Raw genomic sequence first — 25,772 nt, 5'->3', positions numbered from 1 at the left:
CTAACAGCAATATTTGCATGTCTTCTTAACCTACTGTGCACGTGATTACATTTGAATCAGTCAGTAACTTCACTGGTTTCTTCAGACAAATGTAGCTTCAATTCATTAAAAGCTTCTGGAATTTTAGCAGCTGGAAGGACTGCCAATGCAGACAAAATGACACATTTTAAAACTGATTTTAGGATTTAAGGATTTTAGATTTTAAGGGATTTTGATCTTTTGAGACTTTTTAACATTTGGGATTATGGCACTGGGGATTATATCTTTAGGGATTATGATAGGAACCAAAGATATTTATACCACAGTTATGCCCGCCAGGTAGGATCCACTATGGAGGAAGCATGAAACAGCCCAACAGACCAGCCGTTGTGGCTCACATCTGTAATCCCAGCATTTTGGGAAGCCAAGGGAGGCAAATCACTTGAGGCCAGGAGTTCTAGTTCAATCTGGTCAACATGGAAATACCCTGCCTCTGTCAAAAATACAAAAAGATTAGCCAGTCATGGTGGCACATGACTACAGTCCCAGCTACTCGGAAAGCTGAGGCATGAGAATTGCTTGAACTCAGGCAGTGGAAGTTGCAGTGAGTCAAGATCATGCCACTGCACTCCAGCCTGGGCAACAGCGAGACTCTATCTAAAAAAAAAAAAAAAAGGATTTTCATCAGCTGATATCAGCCAGCCTCTGTCATTGGCTACCCCTGTGCTGGCATGATGGGCCCATGGATGGAGTAACCATGAAGGTAAAGGTGAAAATTATGCACGAGCTCAAAAACATGGATTTTTACTGACCTAGGACCTAGGCTGATATCTTGTCTTCCACCGCCAATGTCTCCTAGCAACAGAGACCAATGCTTAGTCCTCAACATGGCATTACAGCTTGAGAAATCCAATCAGCCATATCAGGGCAAGTTTAATATATTGAACCTCTTCTACCCTGGAAGGTATAGGTATTTATCATAACTAAAATCAGTATATAATCTAGGAATGTTTTCGCTTAACTTTCTCTTAGGGCCGTGGCTAGCACCACTATCTCAAGTTTTTTGAAAGTGTCATCCACTGAAACATTGGGATCCTACAAAACAATGCTACAAATAGGTAACCATTTTACAAGAAAGGAAATACAACACTTGGCATATGTCCAGGGTATCAACTCTCAGCCCACAGAAAACTGAAATGGCTTTTTGAAGGTGCTGCTTACGAAGGCTGTTCTTGCAGGATGGAAATAGTCTTCTAGGATGTAATATATACCCTTCATCAATGAGCACTCTATGGTGATGTTTTCCCATAAGTAGCATGCATATTTCTAGATGTCAAGGCGTTGAAGCATGATTGGTACCATTTACCATTACTCCCAGTAAGCCACTTGAATAATTTATCATTTTTGTCCCTACAAATTTAGGCTCTCTTGGTTTAGAGGCCCTGAAGTCCAAAGAAAGATGACTTTCATAAAATGATGTAGTAAGAATCCCATTAAAATTAAAGCTGTCATTACCTGGCACTCATTTTGAACTTTTTATGACAAAAGCAAATAATCAAGGTAGAATCACCATTCTGTCAGGGGTAACTGAATTTGGTCATCAGAAAGAAGACAGTTGTTTTTAAACAGTGGTGCAGGAAATAGCACATGTGGCTCCCAGGCAATCCACTGGGGCTTTAGTTGACAATGTCCTGCTCAATTTTGATGATACATGTATAAGATTGAGCAGGACATTACCTAAACTAATAGTGATCAGGAGCACACACTCCTCAGTGATACAGGTCTGTGTCACATCACCAGGTGAGGTGTCTCAGAAATGTACAGCGTCCCTCTTACCCAATAGCTGAGAACATAGATTTCACTGTGATATAGTACACATGGCCCTTTCACATCTGTGCCCTCTGTTACTCACATCTTAAATTCACCCAATTAATTTTATACAGAGAGATCCCATCCCCAGAATGTTGCTGTTACTAAGAACTATGCCTTTGGGACAAGATGTAAGTGCAGCTCTTCCTCCATACCTGGCTCTCTTAAATCTCCTGTAAAGTGCCCTACTGCAGCAACATTCCCTAGGGCAGGAATATTCCCTCATCACCTTTGTACCAATTAAGACCTATATTGAGCAAACCCTTAGCATGTCCTTACGTCTCATTTCTTTATAAGCAAAAGATAAATTTCTTTATCAAGGGAGTTTTCTTAATTATCTTCCTCATTCTTTCTCTCCTCAGACCTCAAATTCAGGAAATAAACATTCAAGTAATAGGCACTCATTAATTATCAAAATTTAAGAAAAGATGAAAGATTGTTTTAATAAACATTTTGTTTTTGTGTTACGCAAAGGCTGCCTAAAATAAGCTCATTAGATTAAATGACAGTCTTGTGATAAATTGAGAGTTATAGCTTGTAATTATTTAACACGCTATTTCCCATGGGAAATATTTTCATTATTTGGCCTCAAAAATAAAATTGAAATTAAAAGAGAAAGAGTAAAATGATTTGAGTCTGAATTAAATAAGCATACTCCCATATCTCTCAAACCAAAATCTAGTCAATTCTTGTTCTGACATGGTTTATTATATAAGAAAGTCCATGAGTAAATTGATAGCAGTTTTCCTAGCAGAATAATAGATAAACTAATTTAACTTTTTGGCAATATTCTTCTATTTTCTCATTTAGGTGCATCATTATATTAGTCATGGGGAAACAATGAGGTGTACCAAATTGGAAAAAAAGAGAAACCAAGTTCCCCTGTGAGCATTAAATGTGGTGAACACTTACCTGTAAACCATAAATAATCAGTTTTCAGATGCCTTTTGGAATTTCCTGCTGGAGATAAAGATAGATTAATGATATAGATATAGACACAGATGATATGACTATAGATACAGATATACAGATATAGACAGATACATATGCTCAGATGCCCAGTGAATACTAAGCCACATATTTAATATGTAAATTGGAGTGACAAAGTTCCTGCTACAAATCATTCAGATAATTCTTCCCATGAAACTGAGTATTGATGCTTTAAAATGGAAAACAGAGTCATGGCATACAAAGGTAGTAATATTATATTCCATATACCACCCACGAAGTGCACTTCAAGGAATCTATGAAATCTGTACTTTTAATCACTGCTACCCATAAGTACCTAATAAATAGGGCTTAAACCTAACCCTAACCCAACATTAGCCAGTGGCCACAAATGGGCCTTTAAACAGAATAATAAAACCCAACCCCTAACTCCATTTCCAATAAAATCTTCAAACTTCTAAAATGTCTTCACTGAATTAAAACCTCATTGAGGCTCGGCACGATGGCTCACGCCTGTAATCCCAGCACCTTGGGAGGCCAAGGCAGGCAGATCACAAGGTCAGGAGTTTGAGAACAGCCTGACCAACATGTGAAACAGTGCCTCTACTAAAAATTCAAAAATGAGCTGGGCACGGTGGTGCGCACATGTAATCTCAGCTACTCAGGATGCTGAGGCAGGAGAATCACTTGAACTTGGGAGGCAGAAGTTGCAGTGAGCCGAGATCGTGCCATTGCACTCCAGCCTGGGCGACAGAATGAGACTCTATCTCAAAAATAAAACAAAACAAAAAACACCTCATTGACCCATTTATTTATCTAATCCTCAAAAATTTACTCAGTATTCAGTGTCTTCTGGAACTGCATTAATTTCTAAAGACAAATAAAAGAATAGTACCTGCCCTCATCTGTTCAAATTCTAAGAAAGTCAGAAAAAGCAACAATAGAAGACTGAATTTCTATCCAAAGAAATATTAAATTATATGTAGTCATTTTAAAATTATTTTTCAGTTTTCCAACCCCAGTCACACATTTTTGTCCTTAGCTTTTATATTCACAGGCAGAAAAAATGAGCAAATCTAATTTAATATTTATTATATTTAAATATAAATTTTTCTCAAAATTCTTGTGCTAATTCAGTACAGTAATTTTAACATTTACATAGCTTGAATACCTCCTATGAATAAATCATCAATTTACAACGTTTTCTGGTGACTAAATGCTTTTCATATGCTCTGTATCTTTTGCAATGGAAAAACTAAACCAGATAATTAGAATCCTATTCCAACCCCAACCCCTTCAGTGCCTCCTTAACACTGGCCTACTATAATTGACCAGGAATGAACATATTATATATTGCCACTTTGCTCCATTTCATACAGGACACAATTGACCCATTTCTGTCATAATGTTAATAGGATATCATTAACCTTCTCTAAACAACCACTGCTGCTGAATAACAACTGCTTTAAAGACAAAGATATATAGTTAGAGAGCCTGAATTGTTTTAAAAAAAAATAGCAGACAGATCTGTGAATAAAACTGCTCTACAGAGGAAGGCATGACATCCCTATGATATAAAAGAAAATAGGTTAAATTATTCTTAAAAGAAAAGGAATTTGAAATTAATAAAAAGTCAAGCACTAATATTCTCCATATAGAATTAGTCAACTGCAAATCTTTCATGAGAGTCACCTATGTAATTCTTCAACAGTCCATTTTTCATGAGTTTCTCTTTGGAAGGATATGTTGGAGAGTTATTTTATTAAAGATTACCATTTTTGTCAGTTATCATTTTAGAATCACTGAAAAGATTAGTGTTAGCTCTAATTATTCTTCAATATTAAGAAGCACTAAAGATAAATGTGCACATTTAAAGGGTTCAAGATCATAATGTTGCATTAATATTCATGCAGTATATGTCAATGTATAACTTACCCCATCCTAAAATGACAAATGAATTTCTAGGTGAACAGGTGTCTGCTGCTTTTGAAGGTATCTTTATCTAGTTGGTGAGTACAGACATACTGTTATCAACTAGGCAAGATATTACTCTTTATTTTAACACATTGCATTAGTCCATCTTGCATTGCTATCATGGAATACCTGAGGCTGCGTAATTAATAAAGAGAAGTGGTTTATTTTGGTTCATAGTTCTTCAGGCTGTATAAGAAGGATAGTACCAGCAACTGTTTCTGGTGAGGGCCTCCGGAAGCTTTCAATCATGGTGGAAAGTTAAGGGTAGGCAGGCCTGTCACGAGATAAGAGAAGGAGCAAGAGCGCCGCCAGGCTCTTTTAAACAACCAGCTCACATGTGAACTAACGGAGTGAGAACTCATTACCGTGAGGGGGACACTTCGTGAGGGATCTGCCCCCATGACCCAAATACCACCTCCCAGGCCCCACCTCCAACACTAAAGATTACGTTTCAACATGAGATTTGGAGGGGACAAACATCCAAACCATCTCACCCATATACCTACAGTTTTTTTCTTCAATGAGTTGCAGTTAGAATTAACTAGAATATGGAAGAATCTAATATCTTTCCTCTGTTCTACTATGTCTCATTACACTGTCAAGTATTTACTCAATTCACTTGAGTTTTACAGAACAATGCCATCAATTTGTTTTCCTTCCTTTTTCTGTCATCATGATTTAATTTCACACGTTGTATAACATCATGAAGGTCAGGAATGTTACCTCAATTTCTGTCAGATACTGCTGAGAAACCAGAAGAAAATCAATGACATATCTTTTTTTTTTTTTTTAAAGGTCAGGGAATGGTAATTGAGAAAAATAATCCCATTCTTCTGCTTATTAGTACGTTACTGATCCACATTTCAAGTAGTAGGAATTGGCCGGGCATGGTAACTCAAGCCTGTAATCCCAGCACTTTGAGAGGCCGAGGTGGGCGATCACCTGAGGTCAGGAGTTGGAGACCAGCCTGGAACAACATGGTGAAGCCCTATCTCTACTAAAAATAAAAATTTGGCCAGGCATGATGGCACACATCTGTAATCTCAGCTATTAGGGAGTTTGAGGCAGGAGGATCACTTGAACCTGGGAGGCAGAGATTGTAGTGAGCCGACATTGTGCCACTGCACCCCAGCCTGGGAAACAGAGCAAGACTCCATCTCAAAAAGAAAAGAAAAATGAAGTAGCAGGAATTAAGAAATACAGGCTGGGCACGGTAGCTCACATATGTAATCCCAGCACTTTGGGAGGCTGAGGCAGGTAGATCACCTAAGGTCGCGAGTTCGAGACCAGCCTGACCAACATGAAGAAACCCGTTTCTACTAAAAGTACAAAATTAGCGGGCCGTGGTGGCACGCACCTGTAATCCCAGCTACTTGGGAGGCTGTGGCAAGAGAATTGCTTGAATCCGGAAGGCGGAGGTTGCAGCGAACTGAGATTACGCCATTGCACTCCAGCCTGGGCAACAAGAGTGAAACACCATCTCAAAAAGAAAGGAAAAAGGGGAGAAAAAAAAGAAATAACATACAGCATTTATACACATAGGATGTAATACCTTAATGTCACTCCTCATGTGGCTCCAGTATATGGGCAGATCAAAGTGTGACAAACCCTTGGGACAGAACATGGGTATACCAATCACAATACTTGATATTTAGATGTCAGGTTACAGTTTAAGACTCACTGCTCTTCCCATCATTTGTTAACTTCAAGAAAACCCTGACACACAATAAAAACTAATATTAACATCTGGTATTACCATTGCTCCAAAAATCTACTGTAGGAATGAAAATTTTTCTGAATCCATTTACAGTTAGGGACCTTCTTCACAATGAAAAAAAATCTAATTCAAGTGAATAGCAGGGAGGAAATACTGGGAGGAGATGTAATCATGCAACTTGTGGTGGTTATATTTTTATATATAGTGAGTGTAATGGAAGTATTTATTTTCAATTAAATTTAAATTTGTGAAATATTTGCTTAATACCTAGTAGGTACCCTGCACTATATTATATATTCTAGGATGTGCAAAAATCAAATGATGGCATTATTACCAACATGGAGTTTATAATCTCCCAATAGATAAGATGTATTACACATAAATTAGAGAAAATATGAGAATAAATGAATCTCCCAACAAAGATTTCTTACCTATCTATGGTCAAAGAAAAGAAGCTGTTAAACATTTTCTTATCTTTTGCATAAATGTAGCAGATATTAAAAAAAAAAACACACCAAAACTAGTGCTGAGAATGGTAAACTCTCTTTGTGTGGTAAAATCTTATTTTGCTGATGTTACTGATGATTATATTGATTCTTACTAGACTTTATTCAAATAGCATTTCATTGTTCTTTCTGATGCAGTGATGAAAAAGAGTAAGGATATATTATTGAAAATATGCATGCATAGGTGAAATACATCACCTCATAATTTTTAACAGTACATTTTGTTTCTCATACTGAAACCAAATCTTAAGTGATTTCTTCAAATTTGCTTGAGTCTACAACACTGTCAACTTAGAAATCAAACACGTTTCAATGAAGGAATTCATTGGGCAGAGAGTGGTGGAGAAAACTGCGTGGTCAGTGCCAGTAAACCCATCAGCACAGTAATAGTTTGGGATATTTATGGCAGGGCAGAGAAAATTATGGTAAGCTATTTGATTTAACCATCCGTATTGCCTTCCTTAAGGCAAAGTGATAAAAGTCAACATTTTCTTTACATCTATATGATGTAATGTTATTTGGGGAGCTATTTGTAAAGTAGCCATAAATAGCTTTTTTGTTATTTTGTTAGTTTGGTGGCATAGCTCAACTATTACATGAATTCTTCCAACATTAAACAAACTCCTTCCTAGTTATTTCTTTAGCTTCCCATTTTGTGCATAGAAATCTTAGTAAAATATCTCAGTGTGCTTGCATACATTATTTTTCTTGAAACAATAGAGGAATCGTGATAATAATATATGCTCTTCTCACCACCAGGCCTAGGCATGTGTCTGCCAGATTCTGTGAATGGAAAGTGGATGATGGGGTTAGGATTATTAAAGCAGGAATGCAAAGAAAGAGTTCATATGTGTCTTCTGATACCTGTAGTTGTGTGTGTGTGTGTGTGAGAGAGAGGGAGAGAGAGAGAGAGAGAGACAGAATGAGAGAGAGAGAGGAGTGTGGGGGGAGAGAGAGATTCTTAACATTCTTTTTGCCAAGCCTGGAGGACTCAAATCATATGGCTTGAATGGTGCTGCAAAAAATGCACCTTTTCCTAGGAGAATGTGATGTACAAAATATTAAATTTTTAAAAGGTGCCCATACCAATCCATCCCTCAACTTCTACTGCCTAGAATTGTAAAGAGAAGAAGCAAGAGTAGGATAAATAAGTACATCAGAGTTGGGATGATCCTTCTCATTTCCTGTTTATTTTCTGTCTCATCCACTAAAATGTAAGCTTTATGGGAGCCGAGAATTTGTATGCTTTGTTACTCATTCTATCTTCAGTGCTCAGAATGATACACATTGTAGGTGTTCAACATTATTTGCTGAATGAAGTAAATGAGTTTATAGCTTTTTCTTCTCTCTTCATAAGTGCATATATTATATCCAATTTATTCTCCACTGTATTCTCATTGCACAGCATATTTTCTACCACGTAATAGACACACAAAGTGTTATATGATGAGAATATATTTTTAAGCACAAGTAAAGAAAATTAGCAATCATCATTTGAATGTTTTGTTTTTTCCCATAGTCACTAGAATTGGAAGATTACAAGAATGGAAATAACTCAAATCCTTTCAACACATAAAATAATCATTTTTCTCATCTACGTACTGAGATCAGAGTCAGGGAGAAGTAGGATGCTAAGATCTCTCTAATGACTGTGTTTTATAGGGCATTTGTTATGTCTTAGGTCCTGTCCTGGGCTGGGCTCTTCACATATATTACCCTTTTAATCCTCATAACTCTACTGATGTGGTTTGGCTATGTCCCCACTCAAAATCTCATCTTGAATTGTAATTCGAATTGTACTCCCTGTGTGTTGGGGGAGGGACCTCGTGGGAGACGATTAGATCATGGGAGCAGTTCCTGCATTCTGTTCTTGTGATAGTGAGTTGAGTTCTCATGAAATCTGATGGTTTTGTAAGAGGCTTTTCTCACTTCGCTGTGCACTTCTCTCTCCTGCCACCACGTAAAGAAGGACGTGTTTGCTTCCCCTTCTGCCATGATTATAAGTTTCCTGAGGACTCCTCAGCCGTGAGGAACTGTGAATCAATTAAACCTCTTTCCTTTATAAATTAGCTAGTCTCGGGCAGTTCTTTATAGCAGCCTGAAAACAGACTAATTCACCTACTCTGAGTTATTATTACCATTTTCCAGATGAGGAAACTGAGATTGAGAGCGATTAAGCAGTTTGTCCAAGTCCTAAAACAATTAAGTGGTAGAATTTGACCTCAGGTGTTTCTGACATCATAATTCTTACTTGCTTTTCAACCGTACTTGGATTGCCCACTTCGGCATGTAGTGTACTATGCCATTTTACAAAAGGGACTTGAGCATCCTTGAATAGTGGCATGCATGGGGGGCCCTAGAAACAATCTCCCATGGATACAGAGGGTCAATGACTGTACTCACATAGCAAATGGAGACTGTCTCCTCCTTGACTGGGTACTGATTGAGTCCCAGTATCAAGTCCATTTGCTCATATCTCCTAGGAAATCTGGAAAGACTAGACCCAAAACATTTATTTACATCAAACCAATGGAACTAAGAGAATTAAAATCTCAAAGTACAACTTGCCTTCTCTGAAAATTTCTTAAGAAGTTACACAGACATCTCGGACTTTTGCTTTATTAAGCTCTCACTCTCCCCTGCAATTAACTGCAGTCTGACTTGAAAAATTATTTAATATTTATGCACTCCATTTCCCTTGCCTGTAAAATGGATATATTACTTACCTCATATGGCTTTCCTAAGAATCAAAAATGAGGTTTTTCAAATTTCTGAACGGTAGTAAGCTCTCAAAAATTGGCAGTTATTATGATAAAATGACGCATATTTTTGTGTCTTACGCATAAGGCTGGATACAAACAAGTACATTTAGAATATAAATAATCTTGTAGAGTCTGCTATGGTGTCAAGTTCTAAAAGGCAGGAAAATAATACCCCTCACCCTTACCCAGGGGGTAAAACATGCTAAGATCCCCCAGTGGATGCCTAAAACCACAGAGAGTACTGAACCCAACTGCCATCAATCAAAACACATTCCTGTTCATGTCCTTCACCCACAAATGTATTGCCTTTTCCATATTAACTAAGCATTTATGCACTGTGGCCGTAACTTTTGCAGTTTGAGGTGAAACAGCGAAAGTATTTCTTCTTAAAAATTTTTCAACTTTTATTTTAGATACAAGAGGTACATATGCAGATTTCTTACATGGGAATATTGTGTGATGTTGAGGTTTGGAGTACAGAATCTGTTACCCAGGTAGTAAGCATAGTACCCAATAGGCAGATTTTTTAACCCACTCCCCCAACCCTCTAGTAGTCTGCAATGTCTAATGTTCCCATATTTATGTCCATGTGTGTTCAATGTAATCTCCCACTTAGATGAAAACATGTGTTATTTGGTTTTCTGTTCCTATGTTAATATGTTTAGTATTATGGCCTTGGCTTCATTAATGTTGCTAAAAATATTATTTCATTCTTTTTCATGGCTGCATAGTATTCCATGGTGTGTATGAATCACAATTTCTTTATCCAATCTACCATTGACAGATACCTGGGTTGGTTCCATGTCTACTACAATTTTTTTTTTCCCTTCTTCCTGATTTCAGTGATCAAAGATTCTTTCTTACTATAGGTATTAGTAATTTCAGCATATAATTATATTTCGTTTCTTATTAAATCACAAACATCAACCTTGCACTTAAAGGAGTTACATTATAGGCTTCTCTTTTGCATATTCAAATTGCCAGCATCACTAAACTAATGCTTTGGGGTCATTGTTATGTAAAATAAGGGTTATTTGAACCAAAGCATTGCAATTCCATGATATTCAATATGTCATCAAGATGGCTACTAAATGATTAACAGGCAGGTAGCATATACAGTGTGGGTATGCTGGACAAAGAAATCCACCCTGGTGGGATGGCATGAGATTTCATTATAATACTCAGAAGGGTGAGTGCACAGTTTAGAAAGTTAAATTGTTTATTTCTGCAATTTTCCATTTTAATATTTTCATTCAGTAGTTCGCCGCAGGTAACTGAAACCATAGAAAGCAAAACCACAGATAAGGGCTGGAGGATACTACTATAATTCCTTCATTTTATCAGAAAAAAAGTGAATGAAGGAGACCCCACAAAAAATGGAATAATATTTATAAAGCCATGTGGAATCACTCTGATTAATACTTTCACCCTGGATGTATCAGGAACTTTTCTTTGTGGCTTCAAAACATTTTATCCATGCCCAGTTTCTGTTACTTTGATACTGGTAAAGAACAATCATTGCCATCATCTGATTGACGTTCAGAGAAAAGCATTTGGTGACATTTAAAATGTTCTACATTTAGACTGTGGCAGAGTTAGGATTATAATCCTGGATTTCAAATCTCTAGTTATAATGCACTCTGCTTTAAAATATATAATGCAGTGGACAATGTTACATTCACATAACTGAAGATACATGGAAGAAAATTCAGTGAATACAGTGTTTACAATCATCCACATGTATGGCATAGGGAAAAATAAAATCAACCCTATAATGATTTAATAGCATTGTTTTTCATTTTCCTGATGCTACTTTTCATTTGAATTATTTTTTCATTTTTTCATTTTTAATTTTCATGAGTACAGACATATATACTTGTGGGATACTTGAGAATGTTTATACAGGCCTACAATGTATAATAATCACATCAGTGTATATGAGATATTAATCACCTCAAGTATTCATCATTTATTTGTGTTATGAACTGTATTAGCGTTCTCTAGAGGGACGGAACGCATAATATAGGTACATATGAAGGGGAGTTTATTAAGGATTATTGACTGACAGGATTACAAGATGAAGTCCCACAACAGGCTGTCTGCAAGCTGAGGAGCAAGGAAGCCAGTCTGAGTTCCAAATCCTCAAAAATAGGGAAGCTGACAGTGCAGCCTTCAGTCTGTGGTCCAAAGCTCAAGAGCTCCTGGTGAACACTGGTGTAAGCCCAAGAGTCCAAAACCTGAAGAACTTAAGAGTCTGATGTTGGAGGACAGGAAGCATCCAGCACAGGAGAAAGACAAAGGCCAGAATACTCAGCAAGTCTAGTCCTTCCATGTTCTTCTGCCTGCTTTATTCTGGCCACTCTGGCAGCTGACTGTGCCCGCCCAGCTTGAGGGTGGGTCTGCTTTTCCCAGTCCACTGACAAATGTTAATCTTCTTTGGCAACACCCTCACAGACACATGTAGAAACAAAACTTTGAAGGCTTCAATCCAATCAAATTGACACTCAATATTAACCATCACACAAACATTCCAATTGTATTCCCTCAGTTGTTTTAAAATGTACAACAAATGATTGCTGACTGTAGTTACTCTGCTGTGCTATCAAATAATAAATCTTACTTATTCTATACAGCTATATTGTCATACCTATTGGCCATCTCCATTTTCCTCCATCCAACTACTCTTCCCAGCCACAGATAACTGTCATTCTACTTTCTATCTCTGTGAGTTTAATTGCTTTACTCCTTAGCTCCCACAAATAAGTGAGAACATGTCAAGTTTATCTTTCCGTACATGGCTTATTTCACTTAACCTAATGGCCTCTAGTTCCCTCCATGTTGTTGCAAATGATGGGATTTCATTCTTTTTATGGCAGAATAGTACTCCACTGTGTATATGTACCACGTTTTCTATATCCATTCATGTGTTGATGGACACTTAGGTTGATTCCAAATCCTGGCTATTGTGAATAGTGCTGCAATAAACATGGGAGTGTAGATAGATCTTCAATATACTAATTTCTCATCTTTTGGTTATATATCTAGCAGTGGGGTTACTATATCATACAGTATCTCTATTTTTAGTGTTTTGAGGGACATCTATACTGTTCTCCATAGTGTCTATACTAATTTACATTCCCACCAACAATGTACACGGGTTCCATTTTCTCCACATACTCACCTGCACTCATTATTGCCAGACTTTTAGGTAAAAGCCATTTTAACTGGAGTGAGATGATATCTCATTGTACTTTTGATTTACATTTCTCTGATGATCTATGCTATCGAGAAATTTTCCAAATACCTGATTATCATTTGTATGTCTTATTCTGAGAAATCTCCATTTGTTCTTTTGCTATTTTAATCAGATTGTTTAGTTTTATTTTATATAGTTGTTTGAGCTTCTTATATATTCTGCTTATTAATCTCGTCAGATGGATAGTTTGAAAATATTTCTTTCCCATTCTGTGGTTGTCTCTTTACCTTGTGGGTTCTTTCCTTTGCTGTGCAGGAGCTTTTTCACTTGATGGGATCCTATTTGTCCATTTTTGCTTTGGTTGCCTGTGTTTGTGGGGTATTACTCAAGAAATGTTGCCAGATCAACGTCCTGAAGGGTATTCCTAATATTTTCTTGCAGCGGTTTCATAGTTCCAGGTCTTAAAGTCTTCAATCCATTTTGATTTGATTTTAGTATATGACAAGAGAGAGGGGTCTAGTTTCATTTTTCTTCATATGGATATCCAGTTTTCCCAGCACCACTTATTGAAGACACTTTTCTTTCCCCAAAGCATGTTCTTGGCACCTTTGTTGAAAATGAGTTCATTGTGGATGCATGGATTAATTTCTAGGTTCTCTATTCTGTTCTCTTGATGTCTGTGTTCCTTTTTTATGCCAGTAACATGCTGTTTTAGTAACTATAGTGCTATAGTATAATTTGAAGTAATATGATTCTTCCAGTTTGGTGTTTTTGCTCAGGATGACTTTGCCTCTTCTAGGTCTTTTGTGGTTCCATATAAATTTTAAAACTGTTTCTGTTTCTGTGAAGAATGTCATTGGTATTTTCACAGAAATTGCATTGAATCTGCAGATTGCTTTGGGTAAATATTTTCACAATGTTTATTATTCTAATTCATGAATATGAAATATCTTTTCTCTCTTTTTTTGATGCTCTCTTCTATTTCTTGCATTAATGTTTTATAGTTTTCATTCTTGAGATCTTTTATTTCTTTGGTTGTTTGTTTATAGGTATTTAATTCTATTTGTAGCTATTGTAAATAGGATTTTTAAAATTTATTTTTCATATCGTCTGCTCTTGGCATTTATAAATGCTACTGATTTTTGTATGTTGATTTTGTATCCTGCAATTTTACTGAATTTATCAGTTCTGATTATACTTTGGTGAAGTCATTAGGTCTTCCCAAATATAAGATCATATCATCTGAAACAAGGACAATTTGACTTATTTCTTTTCAATTTAGAAGCCTTCAATTTCTTTTGTCTGATTCCTCTAGACAGGACTTAGAGTAAATTTTAGTTTTTCCTAATTCAGTATGATACCAGCTGTGGGCCCATTGTATACAACTTTTATTATATTGAGGTATGTTCCTTTTATACCATTTTAACAGTTTTTATCAAGGAGAGATGTTGAATTCTGTCAAGTGGTTTTTCTGCATCAACTAAAGTTTATAGTCTTCATTCTGTTGATATCAGTGTATCACATTGATTAGTGTATGTGGAATCATCCATGCATCCCTGGGATAAATCCTACTTGGTTATGATGAATTATCTTTTTAATGTGCTGTCAAATTTGGTTTGCTATTACTTTTTTGAGAATTTTTGCATTAATTTTCATCAGCGATATTGGCCTATAGTTTTTATTATTATTTTTTAATGTCTTCATCTGGTTTTGGTATCAGGGTAATACTGACCTTGTAGAATGACTTTGGAAGTAGCCTTTCCTTCTCTATTTTTTTTTTAGCATAGTTTGAGCAGGACTGGTGTCAGTTTTTCTTTAAATGTTTGGTAGAATCCAGCAGCAAAACCATGGGGTCCCGTGCTTTTCTTCCTGGGAGAACTTATGATATTGCTTCCATTAAATTATTTATTATTTGTCTATTTAAGCTTTGAATTTCTTCATGGTTTAATGTTCATAGGCTGTATGTATCTAGGAATTTATCCATTTCTTATAGATTTTCCAATTTATTGGCATATAGTTGCTTATATTAATCTTTAATGATCCTTTGAATTTTTTTCAGTATCAGTTATAAATTCTGTCTTTCAGCTGTAATTTTATTTATCTATGTCTTCTCTCGTGTTTTCTCAATTAGTCTGGCTAAAGATTTGTCAATTTTATCTTTTCAAAAAACAACTTCTCATTTCATTGATCTTTTGTATTTCACTTTTATTTATTTATGCTCTAATATTTATTTTTTTCTAATTTTGGATTTGGTTTGCTCTTGTTTTGCTGGTTCTTGAACATGTATCATTAGGTTGTTTATTTGAAGTTTTTCCAGTTACTTATTGCTATAAACTTTCCTCTTAGTAATACTATTGTAACATCTCATAGGTTTCGGTGTGTTATGTTTCCATTTTTGTTAGTCTCAAGAAATATTTCAATTTCCTTCTTAATTTCTTCATTGACCCACCCAATTCAGGAACATATTGTTTAATTTCCATGTATTTGTATGTTTCCAAAATCGTTTGTTATTCATTTGTAGGGGATTTTTTTCCAGGTGATCAGAGAAGGAGCATGATATTACTGTTTAATTTCGATGTTTTTATAGTTTTTGAAGTTGTTCTTATTATTGATTTCGTTTTATTCCACTGTAGTCAGAAAAGATACTTTATATTGTTTCAAAATTTTTGAATTTTCTAAGACTTGTTTTGTGACCTAACATATGTTCTATTCTCAAGAATGATCCAGGCACTGAGAATGTGTATTTCATAGCCATTCAAAATTTGGTCTACAATGAAAATTTTTCTTTTTCTTCTAATTTTCTTTTTTCTTTTTTTTTTTTTTTGAGACAGAGTCTTGCTCTGCACCCAGTCTGGAGTGCAGTGGTGCGATCTCAGCACACTGCAACCTCCACCTCCCAGGTTCAAGCAATTCTCCTGTCTCAGCCTCCCGAGTAGCTTGGACTATAGGCATCCGCCACCATGCCCGGCTAATTTTTGTAGTTTTAGTAGAGACAGGGTTTTACCATATTGGTAAGCCTTGTCTCAAGCTCCTGACCTCAGGTGATCCACCTGCCTCAGCCTCCCAAAGTGCTGGGATTACAAGCATGAGCGACTGCACCAGGCCTATAGTGCAGATTAAGTCTAAGATTTTTTTGTTTTTTTTTTTCTATCTAAAATCAAGTCCAAAGTTTCTTTCATGATTTTTCTATCTAAATTATCTGTCCAGTGTTGAAAGTGGTGTGTTAAAATATCCAACTCTTACTATATTGGGGATTATATTTGTCTTTGGCTCTAATAATATTTGCTTTCTGTATTAGGGTGCCCCAGTGTACGGTGTATATGTATTTACAATTGTTGTAGCCTCTTGCTGAATTGAAACTTTCATCAATATAAAACGAACTTTCTTTTTACAGTTTTGTATTGAAATCTATTTTGTCTGAATAATTATAGCTACTCTTCTACTCGATTTTTTGTTTTACTTTTCACAAAATAACTTTTTTCCATCCTTTTATTTCACTCTATGTGTGTTGTTATAAGTAAAGTTTGTTTCTTGTTGGCTACAGATTGTTGGGTTTTGTTTTTTTAATATATTAAGTGGCTCCTTTTTTGGATTGGAGAATTTAGTCCATTTACATTGAATGTTATTATTGATAAGTAAGGACACTGCTGTTGTTTTATTTGTTTTCTGGTTGTTTTGTGGTGTTCCCTTCCCTCCCTCCCTCCTGCCTTTCCTTCCTTCTTTCCTTCCTTCCTTCCTGTCTTACCAGTTTTCCTTTAAGTCAACGTGATTTTGTCTGGTGGTGTGCTTTGATTTCTTGCTTTATACTCTTGTATATCTGTTGTAGGTTTTTTAAAAATTATTTTAGGTTATCATGAGGCTTGCAAATAACACCTTATAATCCATTATTTTAAACTAATGACAACTTAGCTCTGATTACAAAAACAAACAAATGATCAGAGAGAAAACTAATAAAAAACTATATACCCTTTACTGTCATCCACCTCCAACTTTTTATCTTTTTGTTGTTTCTATTTATATTTCATCAACTGCTTATGCCTTAAAAAGTTGTTGCATATTTTTTATATATATTTGCCTTTTAGTATTACTGTTCAAGATATGAATAGTTTACACACCATAATTACAGTGCATATTAGTTCATTTTCACCCTGATGATAAAGACATACCCAAGACTGGGCAATTTACCAAAAAAAAAAAAAAAAAAAAAAAAAAAAAAAGCTTTCATTGGACTTACAGTTCCATGTGACCAGGGAGGCCTCACAATCATGGTGGAAGGCGAAGAGGAGCAAGTCATATCTTACATGGATAGCAGCAGGCAAAGAGAAAACTTGTTCAGGAAACTCCCATTTTTTAAAGCCATCAGATGTCTTGAGACTTACTATCACAAGAACAGCACAGGAAAGACTTGCTCCCTGATTCAATTATCTCCCACCAGGGCCCTCCCACAACACATGGAAATTATGGGAGCTTCAAGATGAGATTTGGGTGGGAATACAGAGCCATCGCATATTACAGTGCCATAATATTCAGTAATGTTCAGAAAATTATACTGCGTACTTACTGTTACCAGTGAGTTTTGTGCCTTCAGATGAATTGCTCATTAATTTTTTTTCTCAAATTGAAGATCTTTTAACATTTCTTGTAAAATAGATTTGGTGTTGACAAAATTCCTCAGATTTTGTTTTTGTCTGGGAAAGTATTTCTTCTTCATCTGTGAAGGATATTTTCACTGGTTATACTATGCTAAGATTAAGTTTTTTTGTTGTTAGTTTTTTCGTCCAGTGCTGTAAATATATCATGCCACTCTCTTCTGGCCTTTAAGCTGTCCACTGAGAAATCTGCTGCCACATATATCGAAGCTCCATTATATATTTTTTTTATGTTGTCTTGCTGCTGTTAGGATCATTGTCTTTTATCCTTGACCTATGGGAGTTTGATTATTAAATGCCTTGAAGTAATCTTCTTTGAGTTAAATCTGCTTGGTGTTCTATATATATGACCTTTTTGTACTTGAATATTGATATCTTTCGGTAGGCTTGGGAAGTTCTCTACAACCTCTTTAAAGCCAATAACTCTTAGATTTGCCATTTTGAGGCCATTTTCCAGATTCTGTATGTGTGCCTCATTATTTTTCTTTTCTTCTGACTGTATTTTCAAGTAGCCTGTCTTCAAGCTCACTATTTCTTCTGCCTGGTCAATTCTGCTGTTAAGAAACTGATCATTCTTCAGTTTGTCAATTGAATTTTTTAGCTCCAGAATTATTGCTTGATTCTTTTTTAATTTATTTCAGTCTCTTTGTTAAATTTATCTGATAGAACTCTGAATTCCTTGCCTGTTTTGTCTTGGATTTTGTTGAGCTTCCTCAAAACAGCCATTTTCAATTTTCTGTCTGAAAGGTCACAAATCTCTCACTCTGGAATTGATCACTGATGCCTTATGTAGTTTATTTGGTGAGGTCATGTTTTCCTGGATGGTCTTGATGCTTGTAGATACTCATTACTTTCTGTGCATGGAAGATTTAGGTATTTATTTTCATCTTTGCAGTCTGGATTTATTTAGACCAGTCTTTGTTGAGAGGGTTTTCCAAGTATTCAAAGAGAATTGAGTGTTGTGATCTAAGTCTTTCATTGCTTCAGTCATTTGTGCATTAGGTGGTACCCCAAGCTCAGATTGCCTTTCAAGTTTATTTGGAAACTGAGAGCACTTTAGTCTGCAGTGGGAGGGCTTGCTAGAACTTAGGCTCTGACTTCTGGGATGGACAATTCTACACTGGCTGTTTGGACTAAATGCTCTTTCTATGGGCAGAGGCCAAATTCTGCCCTGTGTAGCTTTCTGTGGTAACAGGGTAGCACTATGTTCCAATGCGAAGTCCCATATTCCCTTTGCCCTCTTTCCCCAAAGTGCACAGATTCTCTCTCTGCATGCCACCCTCTGCTGTCAGGGGATGGGAAGGGGCTTGTGTAGGCAATTCAAGACTGTCTTTCCTACCCTCTTCAGTGCCTCTTTCCTTGATACGATTTTAAAACCAGATGCTATGATCACAAACCTCATTTTTTGTTCTTATGAAAGTGCTTTCTTGGCTGAATAGTTGTTCAATTTGGTGTTCCTGGGGAGAGGTGGGGAAGGAACAAGCACTGGAGAGTTCTATTTGGCCACCTGGCTCTGCGTCATTCATCTGGATTTTGCATTGGGCATATGGACACAATCCCTTGGAACTATCATATTTATTCATGTAACTGCTAGAATCCACTAATTTATATTTTTTCTATAAGTCTGAATATTTAACTCTCTAGGCTATTAATTATGAGAAATATTTACTTCTGAGGTCATCAAATTATATACCTTACTCATATTTAAATACTCTTTGAGAAAATAATCTTACTTTAAGTCTAAGTTTTATAGTTTAAACTCTTAAAAACCAAAGTCATTGAAATTAACATGACTTCAACAATTATCTTATAGGTTTAGTAATATTTTATGTATTGTATGCAAATTAAAATTAAGAGTTCCAATAGTTTTAAAGTGGATTCATCAAGAATTTCCATTTGCAAATATTTGTTATATGAAAAGAGAAATGGCTTTACTTCTTTCTTTTTCAACTGGATGTCTTTTATTTCTTTTTCTTGCTGAAATGTCCTGGCCAGAATCTCTAGTACAATGTGGTATAGAAGTGGCAAAAGCAGATATCTTTGTCTTATTTCTGATCTTAGGTGGAAAACACTGAATCTCTCACCATTAGGAATAATGTTCGTGTTAGCTGTGTGTTTTTGTAGATGCATTTTATTAGGTAGAAAAAGTTACTGTCTATTCCTACTTTGTTGAGCATTTTTACCATGAAAAGTTGTTGAATTTTGTCAAATGTTTTTTCTGCCTCTACTGAGATGACCACAGGCTTTGGTTTTACTGATTTGGGGATGTTAAACAACCTGCATTTAAGGGGATGAGCCCATTGAATTATGATGTACTAGTCTTTTTAAATGTTACTGAATTTGGTTTGCCAGTGTTTTGTCGAGATTTTTGTGTCTATATTCATATGTATACTAATCTGCAGTTTTCTCATTAGGTCCTTGCTTTTATATCAGTTTCCTGTGGTTACCATAAAAAGTCATCTCAACATTGGTAGTTTAAAGTGACACAAATTTATTCTGTAACAGTTCTGGATCTCAGGAGTCAGATATCAGTTTAACTGGGCAGAAACTGAGGTGTTGACTGGGCTGCGCTCCCTTCCGAAGTGCTAGAGGAGAATCCCTTTCCTTGTCTTTTTCAGATTCCAGAGCTGAATTCTTTAAGCTAATGATGCTTTTCTACATTTTCAAATCCAGCAGCATAACATCTTCCAAACACTGCTTTCATTATTACATTGTCTTCTGCCATCAGTCCTTCCACCTTTCTAAGTCTCTGGTTATGCATTTAGTGCTTACTTGGAAATTACAGAAGAATCTCCTCAACAACCGTAACCACACTTGCAAAGACTTTTTTGTCATATAAGGTAATATTTACAGTTTCTGGGGGCCAGAAACTATGTATTTGGAGGTCATTATTTAGCCTTCCCAGTTTTGTTTGGGTATTAGCTTAATACTAGTCTCATAAAATGAATAAGTGGAGGGGACGGGGCACAGTGAAGATTGTCTGTTAGTGCGTACATTGTTTCCTTTAGTAAGGAAAAAAAAACACTGAAGTCAGTGGTGATAGTTGCACCATACTGTGAATATATTTTTAAAAGCATTGAATTAAGTATTTTAAGTAGTTATAAGGTATATGAATCATATTCCAGTAAGGTTATTAAAAATAAATTAAGTAGGGGCTTTGTTTTCTTTGTTTCTGTAATATACCTGTAATGGACAATTTCTTTTCTGATAAAGCAGATTCAATTAACTGTACCAGGAAATCCAAACTAATGAAAATAAGTGAGACTAGGTTATTTTTGGCAGCCAGTGGTAAGATTTAGGGTTTACCAAACCTCTGATCTCTTCAGCTTTCTTAACATTCTATGAATACATGAAGTTAAGATTACATTACTGATATTTTAATTAATATATTAAAATATATTAATTCCTTATTGCATATGTATGCCATCCATGTATTGACTTAGCAAATTAGCAAATAAAAGTGAGGATGCCACAGTAACGGAAGTGCATGGATCACACTGGAAGTAGTATTCCAGATATGTCTAAAGACACGATTGGTAATCTGGATATGAAGCTAGACTCAGATGTCATAAACAGAAAGCCAGTTTTGAAGAAATCCTATAAAAAGCAAAAATCCCTACAAAAGTGTGGAAGGCCTAGATGCAATAAAGTTAGGCATTTAACGAATTTGAAATCAGTGTCTAACTAGGAGATAAGATGTAAGGAGAGTGGGTATTAAGGAGGTTGGGTGATAAATAAAGGCCATAGCACACCATGGAAGAAAAGCATGAAGGTAACTGGATTTCACCCTCAAACAACAGAAATGCAATGAATAATTTTGAAGAGTTGAGTGATATAATAATATTTGAATACTTAAAATATTACTTTTGCAACATTTTTCTCTTAGGTTGATGAGAAAGTGCAAGACCTTATTTAAGGATTCCAATTTTGAAGCTACTTTAACAATATAGGTAGGAGAATACAGTTTGAATTATTCTAGGGTCAACTGGGAGCAAAAACAATAGAATAAAACTAAGAGAAACTTAGGAAGTAGACTAATAGGGATTGAGAATGCATTAGATGTTGCAAAGGTAGAGACACTGGAGTCATAGATGTGCCTATTACCAGTTATAACTTGGTTAACAAGGAGGATAGTGGTATTCTCAGTGAGAAAATAGGTTTGGGGAATTAGAGAAGGAAATAAAAAGTTCAGTTTATATACATGTTGACTGAGGTGCCTGCAGGAGACATACAAGTAAGCAATATGGATAGGAAATTCATGAGAAAGGTTATGGTGAATGATGCAGATGAGGGAACGCCATCAGAATGTGGGCAATTTGAACCATAGGAATTCCATAAGCTGCACATTGAGAAGAGAAGTAAGTCCCACATAACACATATAACACTGACATTTCAGGATGAGATTCTGAGAGAAGAAATGAGAACTAGCCTGTGACAGGAGATAGGAATTGTAATAATTTTAATACAATTATTTTGCATTGTAATATTTTATAATAATTTTATATTATAATAATTATGAAAAATATCAAATTACCAAGAGTTCTCAGAACAATTACAGGTAGTTGTAAGCACTTTGCTGCACTGATAAATCTGCCTTAAGATATGCATTCCATAAAAAGGAATCCTTATTAAAGTAGGCTGTGGGTTACTGACATGCAGTTAGGTTTACTCTTTGCTATTTTATGCTTCATTTTTCTGGTCTTGTAACTAGGGAGATCATTAGATAGATATGATCATTGAACTATTTCTTTATGGTCTGTTATGAGACAAGGACCTTCTGTCATAATGTAGATCAACTAAGGCATGTAAGGAAAGCAAATTGTTTGGTGCAGCTAACATTTATAGGGTGGGGGACATATAAGAATTTTTAGATGGAGGAAGCAGTGTTGGTATATATCCTGGCACAAGCTTCTGATCTCACCATGGACCAGTAATATAGAGTTGTCAGGTGGTCCACTAGAGCAACACTGCTGAGAACTTCCCTTTCTGGCCTAGATAGAACAGCTTGAATCAAACCAAATCTCCTTCTCGAAACCACTACAAAACAAAACAAAATATGTGATTTTTAATAGCTTTGCATGTGTCAGGATGCAACCAAAGCAGTTAAGAATTTGAGGGATCAATATCCCTAATAGAAAGTAACACAATAAGGTGAGTCCTACATTTACCACTTTACTCCCTCAGAACATTTGCTGATTTCTAAAACTACACATGTGTTGATCAAGGTGGGGGGGGGGGCGGGTGTGGAAAGCATTGGAAACCAGCTTTTAAGAGGTGAAAGTCTAAGCATAGTTTTTAGCAGTGTTTTTCTACTAGGGAAACAAAAATATGAGCTCGAGAACTCCTTGTAGAGTGTTGTAAGACTTAAATGAGATAATGTATCTAAAGTGTGGGGGTGAGGGAATACTTATGAGAGAAAAAAGAGTTTACTTGGAAGCACAGCAGGTCACGGAGATAGGACAATGCCATACGTTATCCTGGAAGACAGTGGAGAAGATATTTTCCATAATGGAAGAAAGGTCCTAAGTCCCAGAATTACAAAAATATTATGGGCAAGTAAAGAAAATGAGTAGGACTCTAGTTCAGATAATTAAAGAGTTCTTCGGTGAGAAAGCTCAGTGAAGTAATGAAAATAGAAAGCACATTGTTAGGACTGTGTGGAGGCATAAGTAGAAAATATTGAGCACTCTTGAAAAAATTGGTAATGAAAAAGAGACTATATATTTTTAACATGATGAGTTATTGATCCCTTGACATTTTCTAACCACCCTGAATTTACTAGCAAATGAATTAATAAGTTCTTTTGATTCCTTTTTACATAAAAGAGAGCCATACTTACAGCTGGGTTAAAAAAAAATGAACCTTTCAAAGATAAAGCATAAATTATCTTACAGAAAGTTAATCCTAGTTTATATTTCTCTAAGCACTATATGATACTGCCAGAGATGGATAGCTTAAGGCTATAAGAATTTATCCTCTATTTTGTAATGTTTAACTTTTTTTCTACAGTTTATATGCATTTCTTTTACAATAAAAATATACGGATGTTACCTGGGGAAATTTTTTTTACCATCTAATATTAGATCCTATACAACAGAGTATCACGTACTTTCTGCACTCTCCAATGTTACAAACATAATTGGTGACTAAAGATGTTTTATTTTCACTCAGAAAAGAAGACTTTCCAAATAACTTCAAAAGCATACACTTTTTTTTTTAATTTTTTGCCAGAGATTAAAATTTGAGACGGAGTCTCGCTCTGTTGCCCAGGTTAGAGTGCAGTGGCACGATCTTGGCTCACTGCCAGCTCCACCTCCCGGGTTCACGTCATTCTCCTGCCTCAACCTCCCATGCAGCTGGGACTACAGGCACCCGCCACCATGCCTGGCTAATTGTATTTTCAGTAGAGACGGGGTTTCACTGTGTTAGCCAGGATGGTCTTGATCTCCTAACCTCGTGATCCGCCCGCCTTGGCCTCCCAAACTGCTAGGATTACAGGCGTGAGTCACCGCGCCTGGCCGCCAGAGATTAGTTTTCATAGAAAGCAAGTAGATGGATCATTATCAAAGGTAAAATCTATGACAGTGAAATGACATCAGCAGATTTAAATAAAAACAGAATTATTAGTACATTGTTTCCCACAGAAATGAGATTGTTTCAGTTTCTCTTCATTTTTAGCCCACACAGGTTTAAGAGGAGTTTTCTCTCACTGAGCACATTAATTAGCAAATTTTGTTAATTATATATTATTCAAGAATACACACTGTTAAATAATTAAAGATTATTCATAGTGACAAAACCTCCAATACCTGACACAGAAAGATAATTGAATGCCTTAAACAGTTTTTGTTGAAATAATTACTCAACATGCCAATAATCCCTTGACAAAGGTGGGGTGGTATCTGAGTGTGAGGTACTGAATGTTATCCCATTTTTTAAACTAGACAACAGTAACACAATAATAGACCAAAATAAGCCTAAAGAAAACCAAAGTAGGCCAGGCGTGGTGTCTCACGCCTGTAATCCCAGCACTTTGGGAGGCCGAGGCAGGCGGATCACGAGGTCAAGAGATCAAGACCATCTTGGCCAACATGGTGAAACCCCATCTCTACTGGAAATACAAGAACTAAGCTGGGCGTGGTGGTGGGCACCTGTAGTCCCAGCTACGTGGGAGGCTGAGGCAGGAGAATTGCTTGAACCTGAGAGGCAGAGGTTGCAGTGAGCCGAGATCGCACCACTGCATTGCAGCCTGGCAACAGAGCAAGACTCCGTCTCAAAAAAAAAAAAGAAAACTAAACTTGATTTTGTATTTAAGAAAATCATAGAAAAGCAGGTCTGTCTTTCATTTGTCTTTTTTCTGTGCCCTATTTTAATTTTACTAATGACCTTAAACTCTGGGATTATCATTACTGATTGCTCCCTTTGGAGTAGATTGTTAGGACATATTTTCTGAACTATAAAATGAAGTTTAATTAGGGGTAATATTTCAATATTTTCATCTCTGGGCTTGCAAATTTCTAGTAAAATTAAGACCTTATTTTTAAATAGTTCTGAAGTATTTTCCTTCTTTCATTGAACTCCACTTACCCCTCCTCCAGTTCTGAATACTCTCCTGCCATGCCCAAGAATTTAAAAGCCCCTTATGGAAATGCATTCCTTAAATCTAAGCTCAATCTATCTACCTTTAACCTATGAACATTTACCTGCTCTTGTCTCATTCTCCATGCATACTTCTATAGCTAATCTATGATACTAAACAAATTATTGTTCAAAACATTAGTGAGTGACTGGAAATTATTTATTCTTTCATTGCATTTATTTCAGTGTGCTTTGAATGCGAATTTTCTATGACAGGTACTGTACTAAAATGCCGAGAACAAATAGATGAGCAAAATGAAATCCTTATCCTCAGTAGTTCTCAGACCAGAAAGCTATTAGGAAACAATGCACCATCCACACTAAATATTATCCAAGAAAGCATTGAAAAGTATGGTTGCAAAGACGAAAGAGTACTCACCTCTCTCTATCATAAAGCTTTTATTGCCATTTTGACAGACATACTCTTGGAGAAAAATTCCATACCCATGGGTATAAGAAAATAACAGCCTAGTAGAAGAAGAACAAAGAAAGATTTGGGGTGGGGCAGAAGGCATTCCGGTGGTCCTCAAGTCA

The sequence above is a fragment of the Macaca thibetana genome, chromosome 13, assembly GCF_024542745.1.
Source record: "Macaca thibetana thibetana isolate TM-01 chromosome 13, ASM2454274v1, whole genome shotgun sequence".
Taxonomy (NCBI): domain Eukaryota; kingdom Metazoa; phylum Chordata; class Mammalia; order Primates; family Cercopithecidae; genus Macaca; species Macaca thibetana.
The sequence above is the reverse complement of the archived record's forward strand: the minus strand, read 5'-3'. Positions refer to the sequence as shown.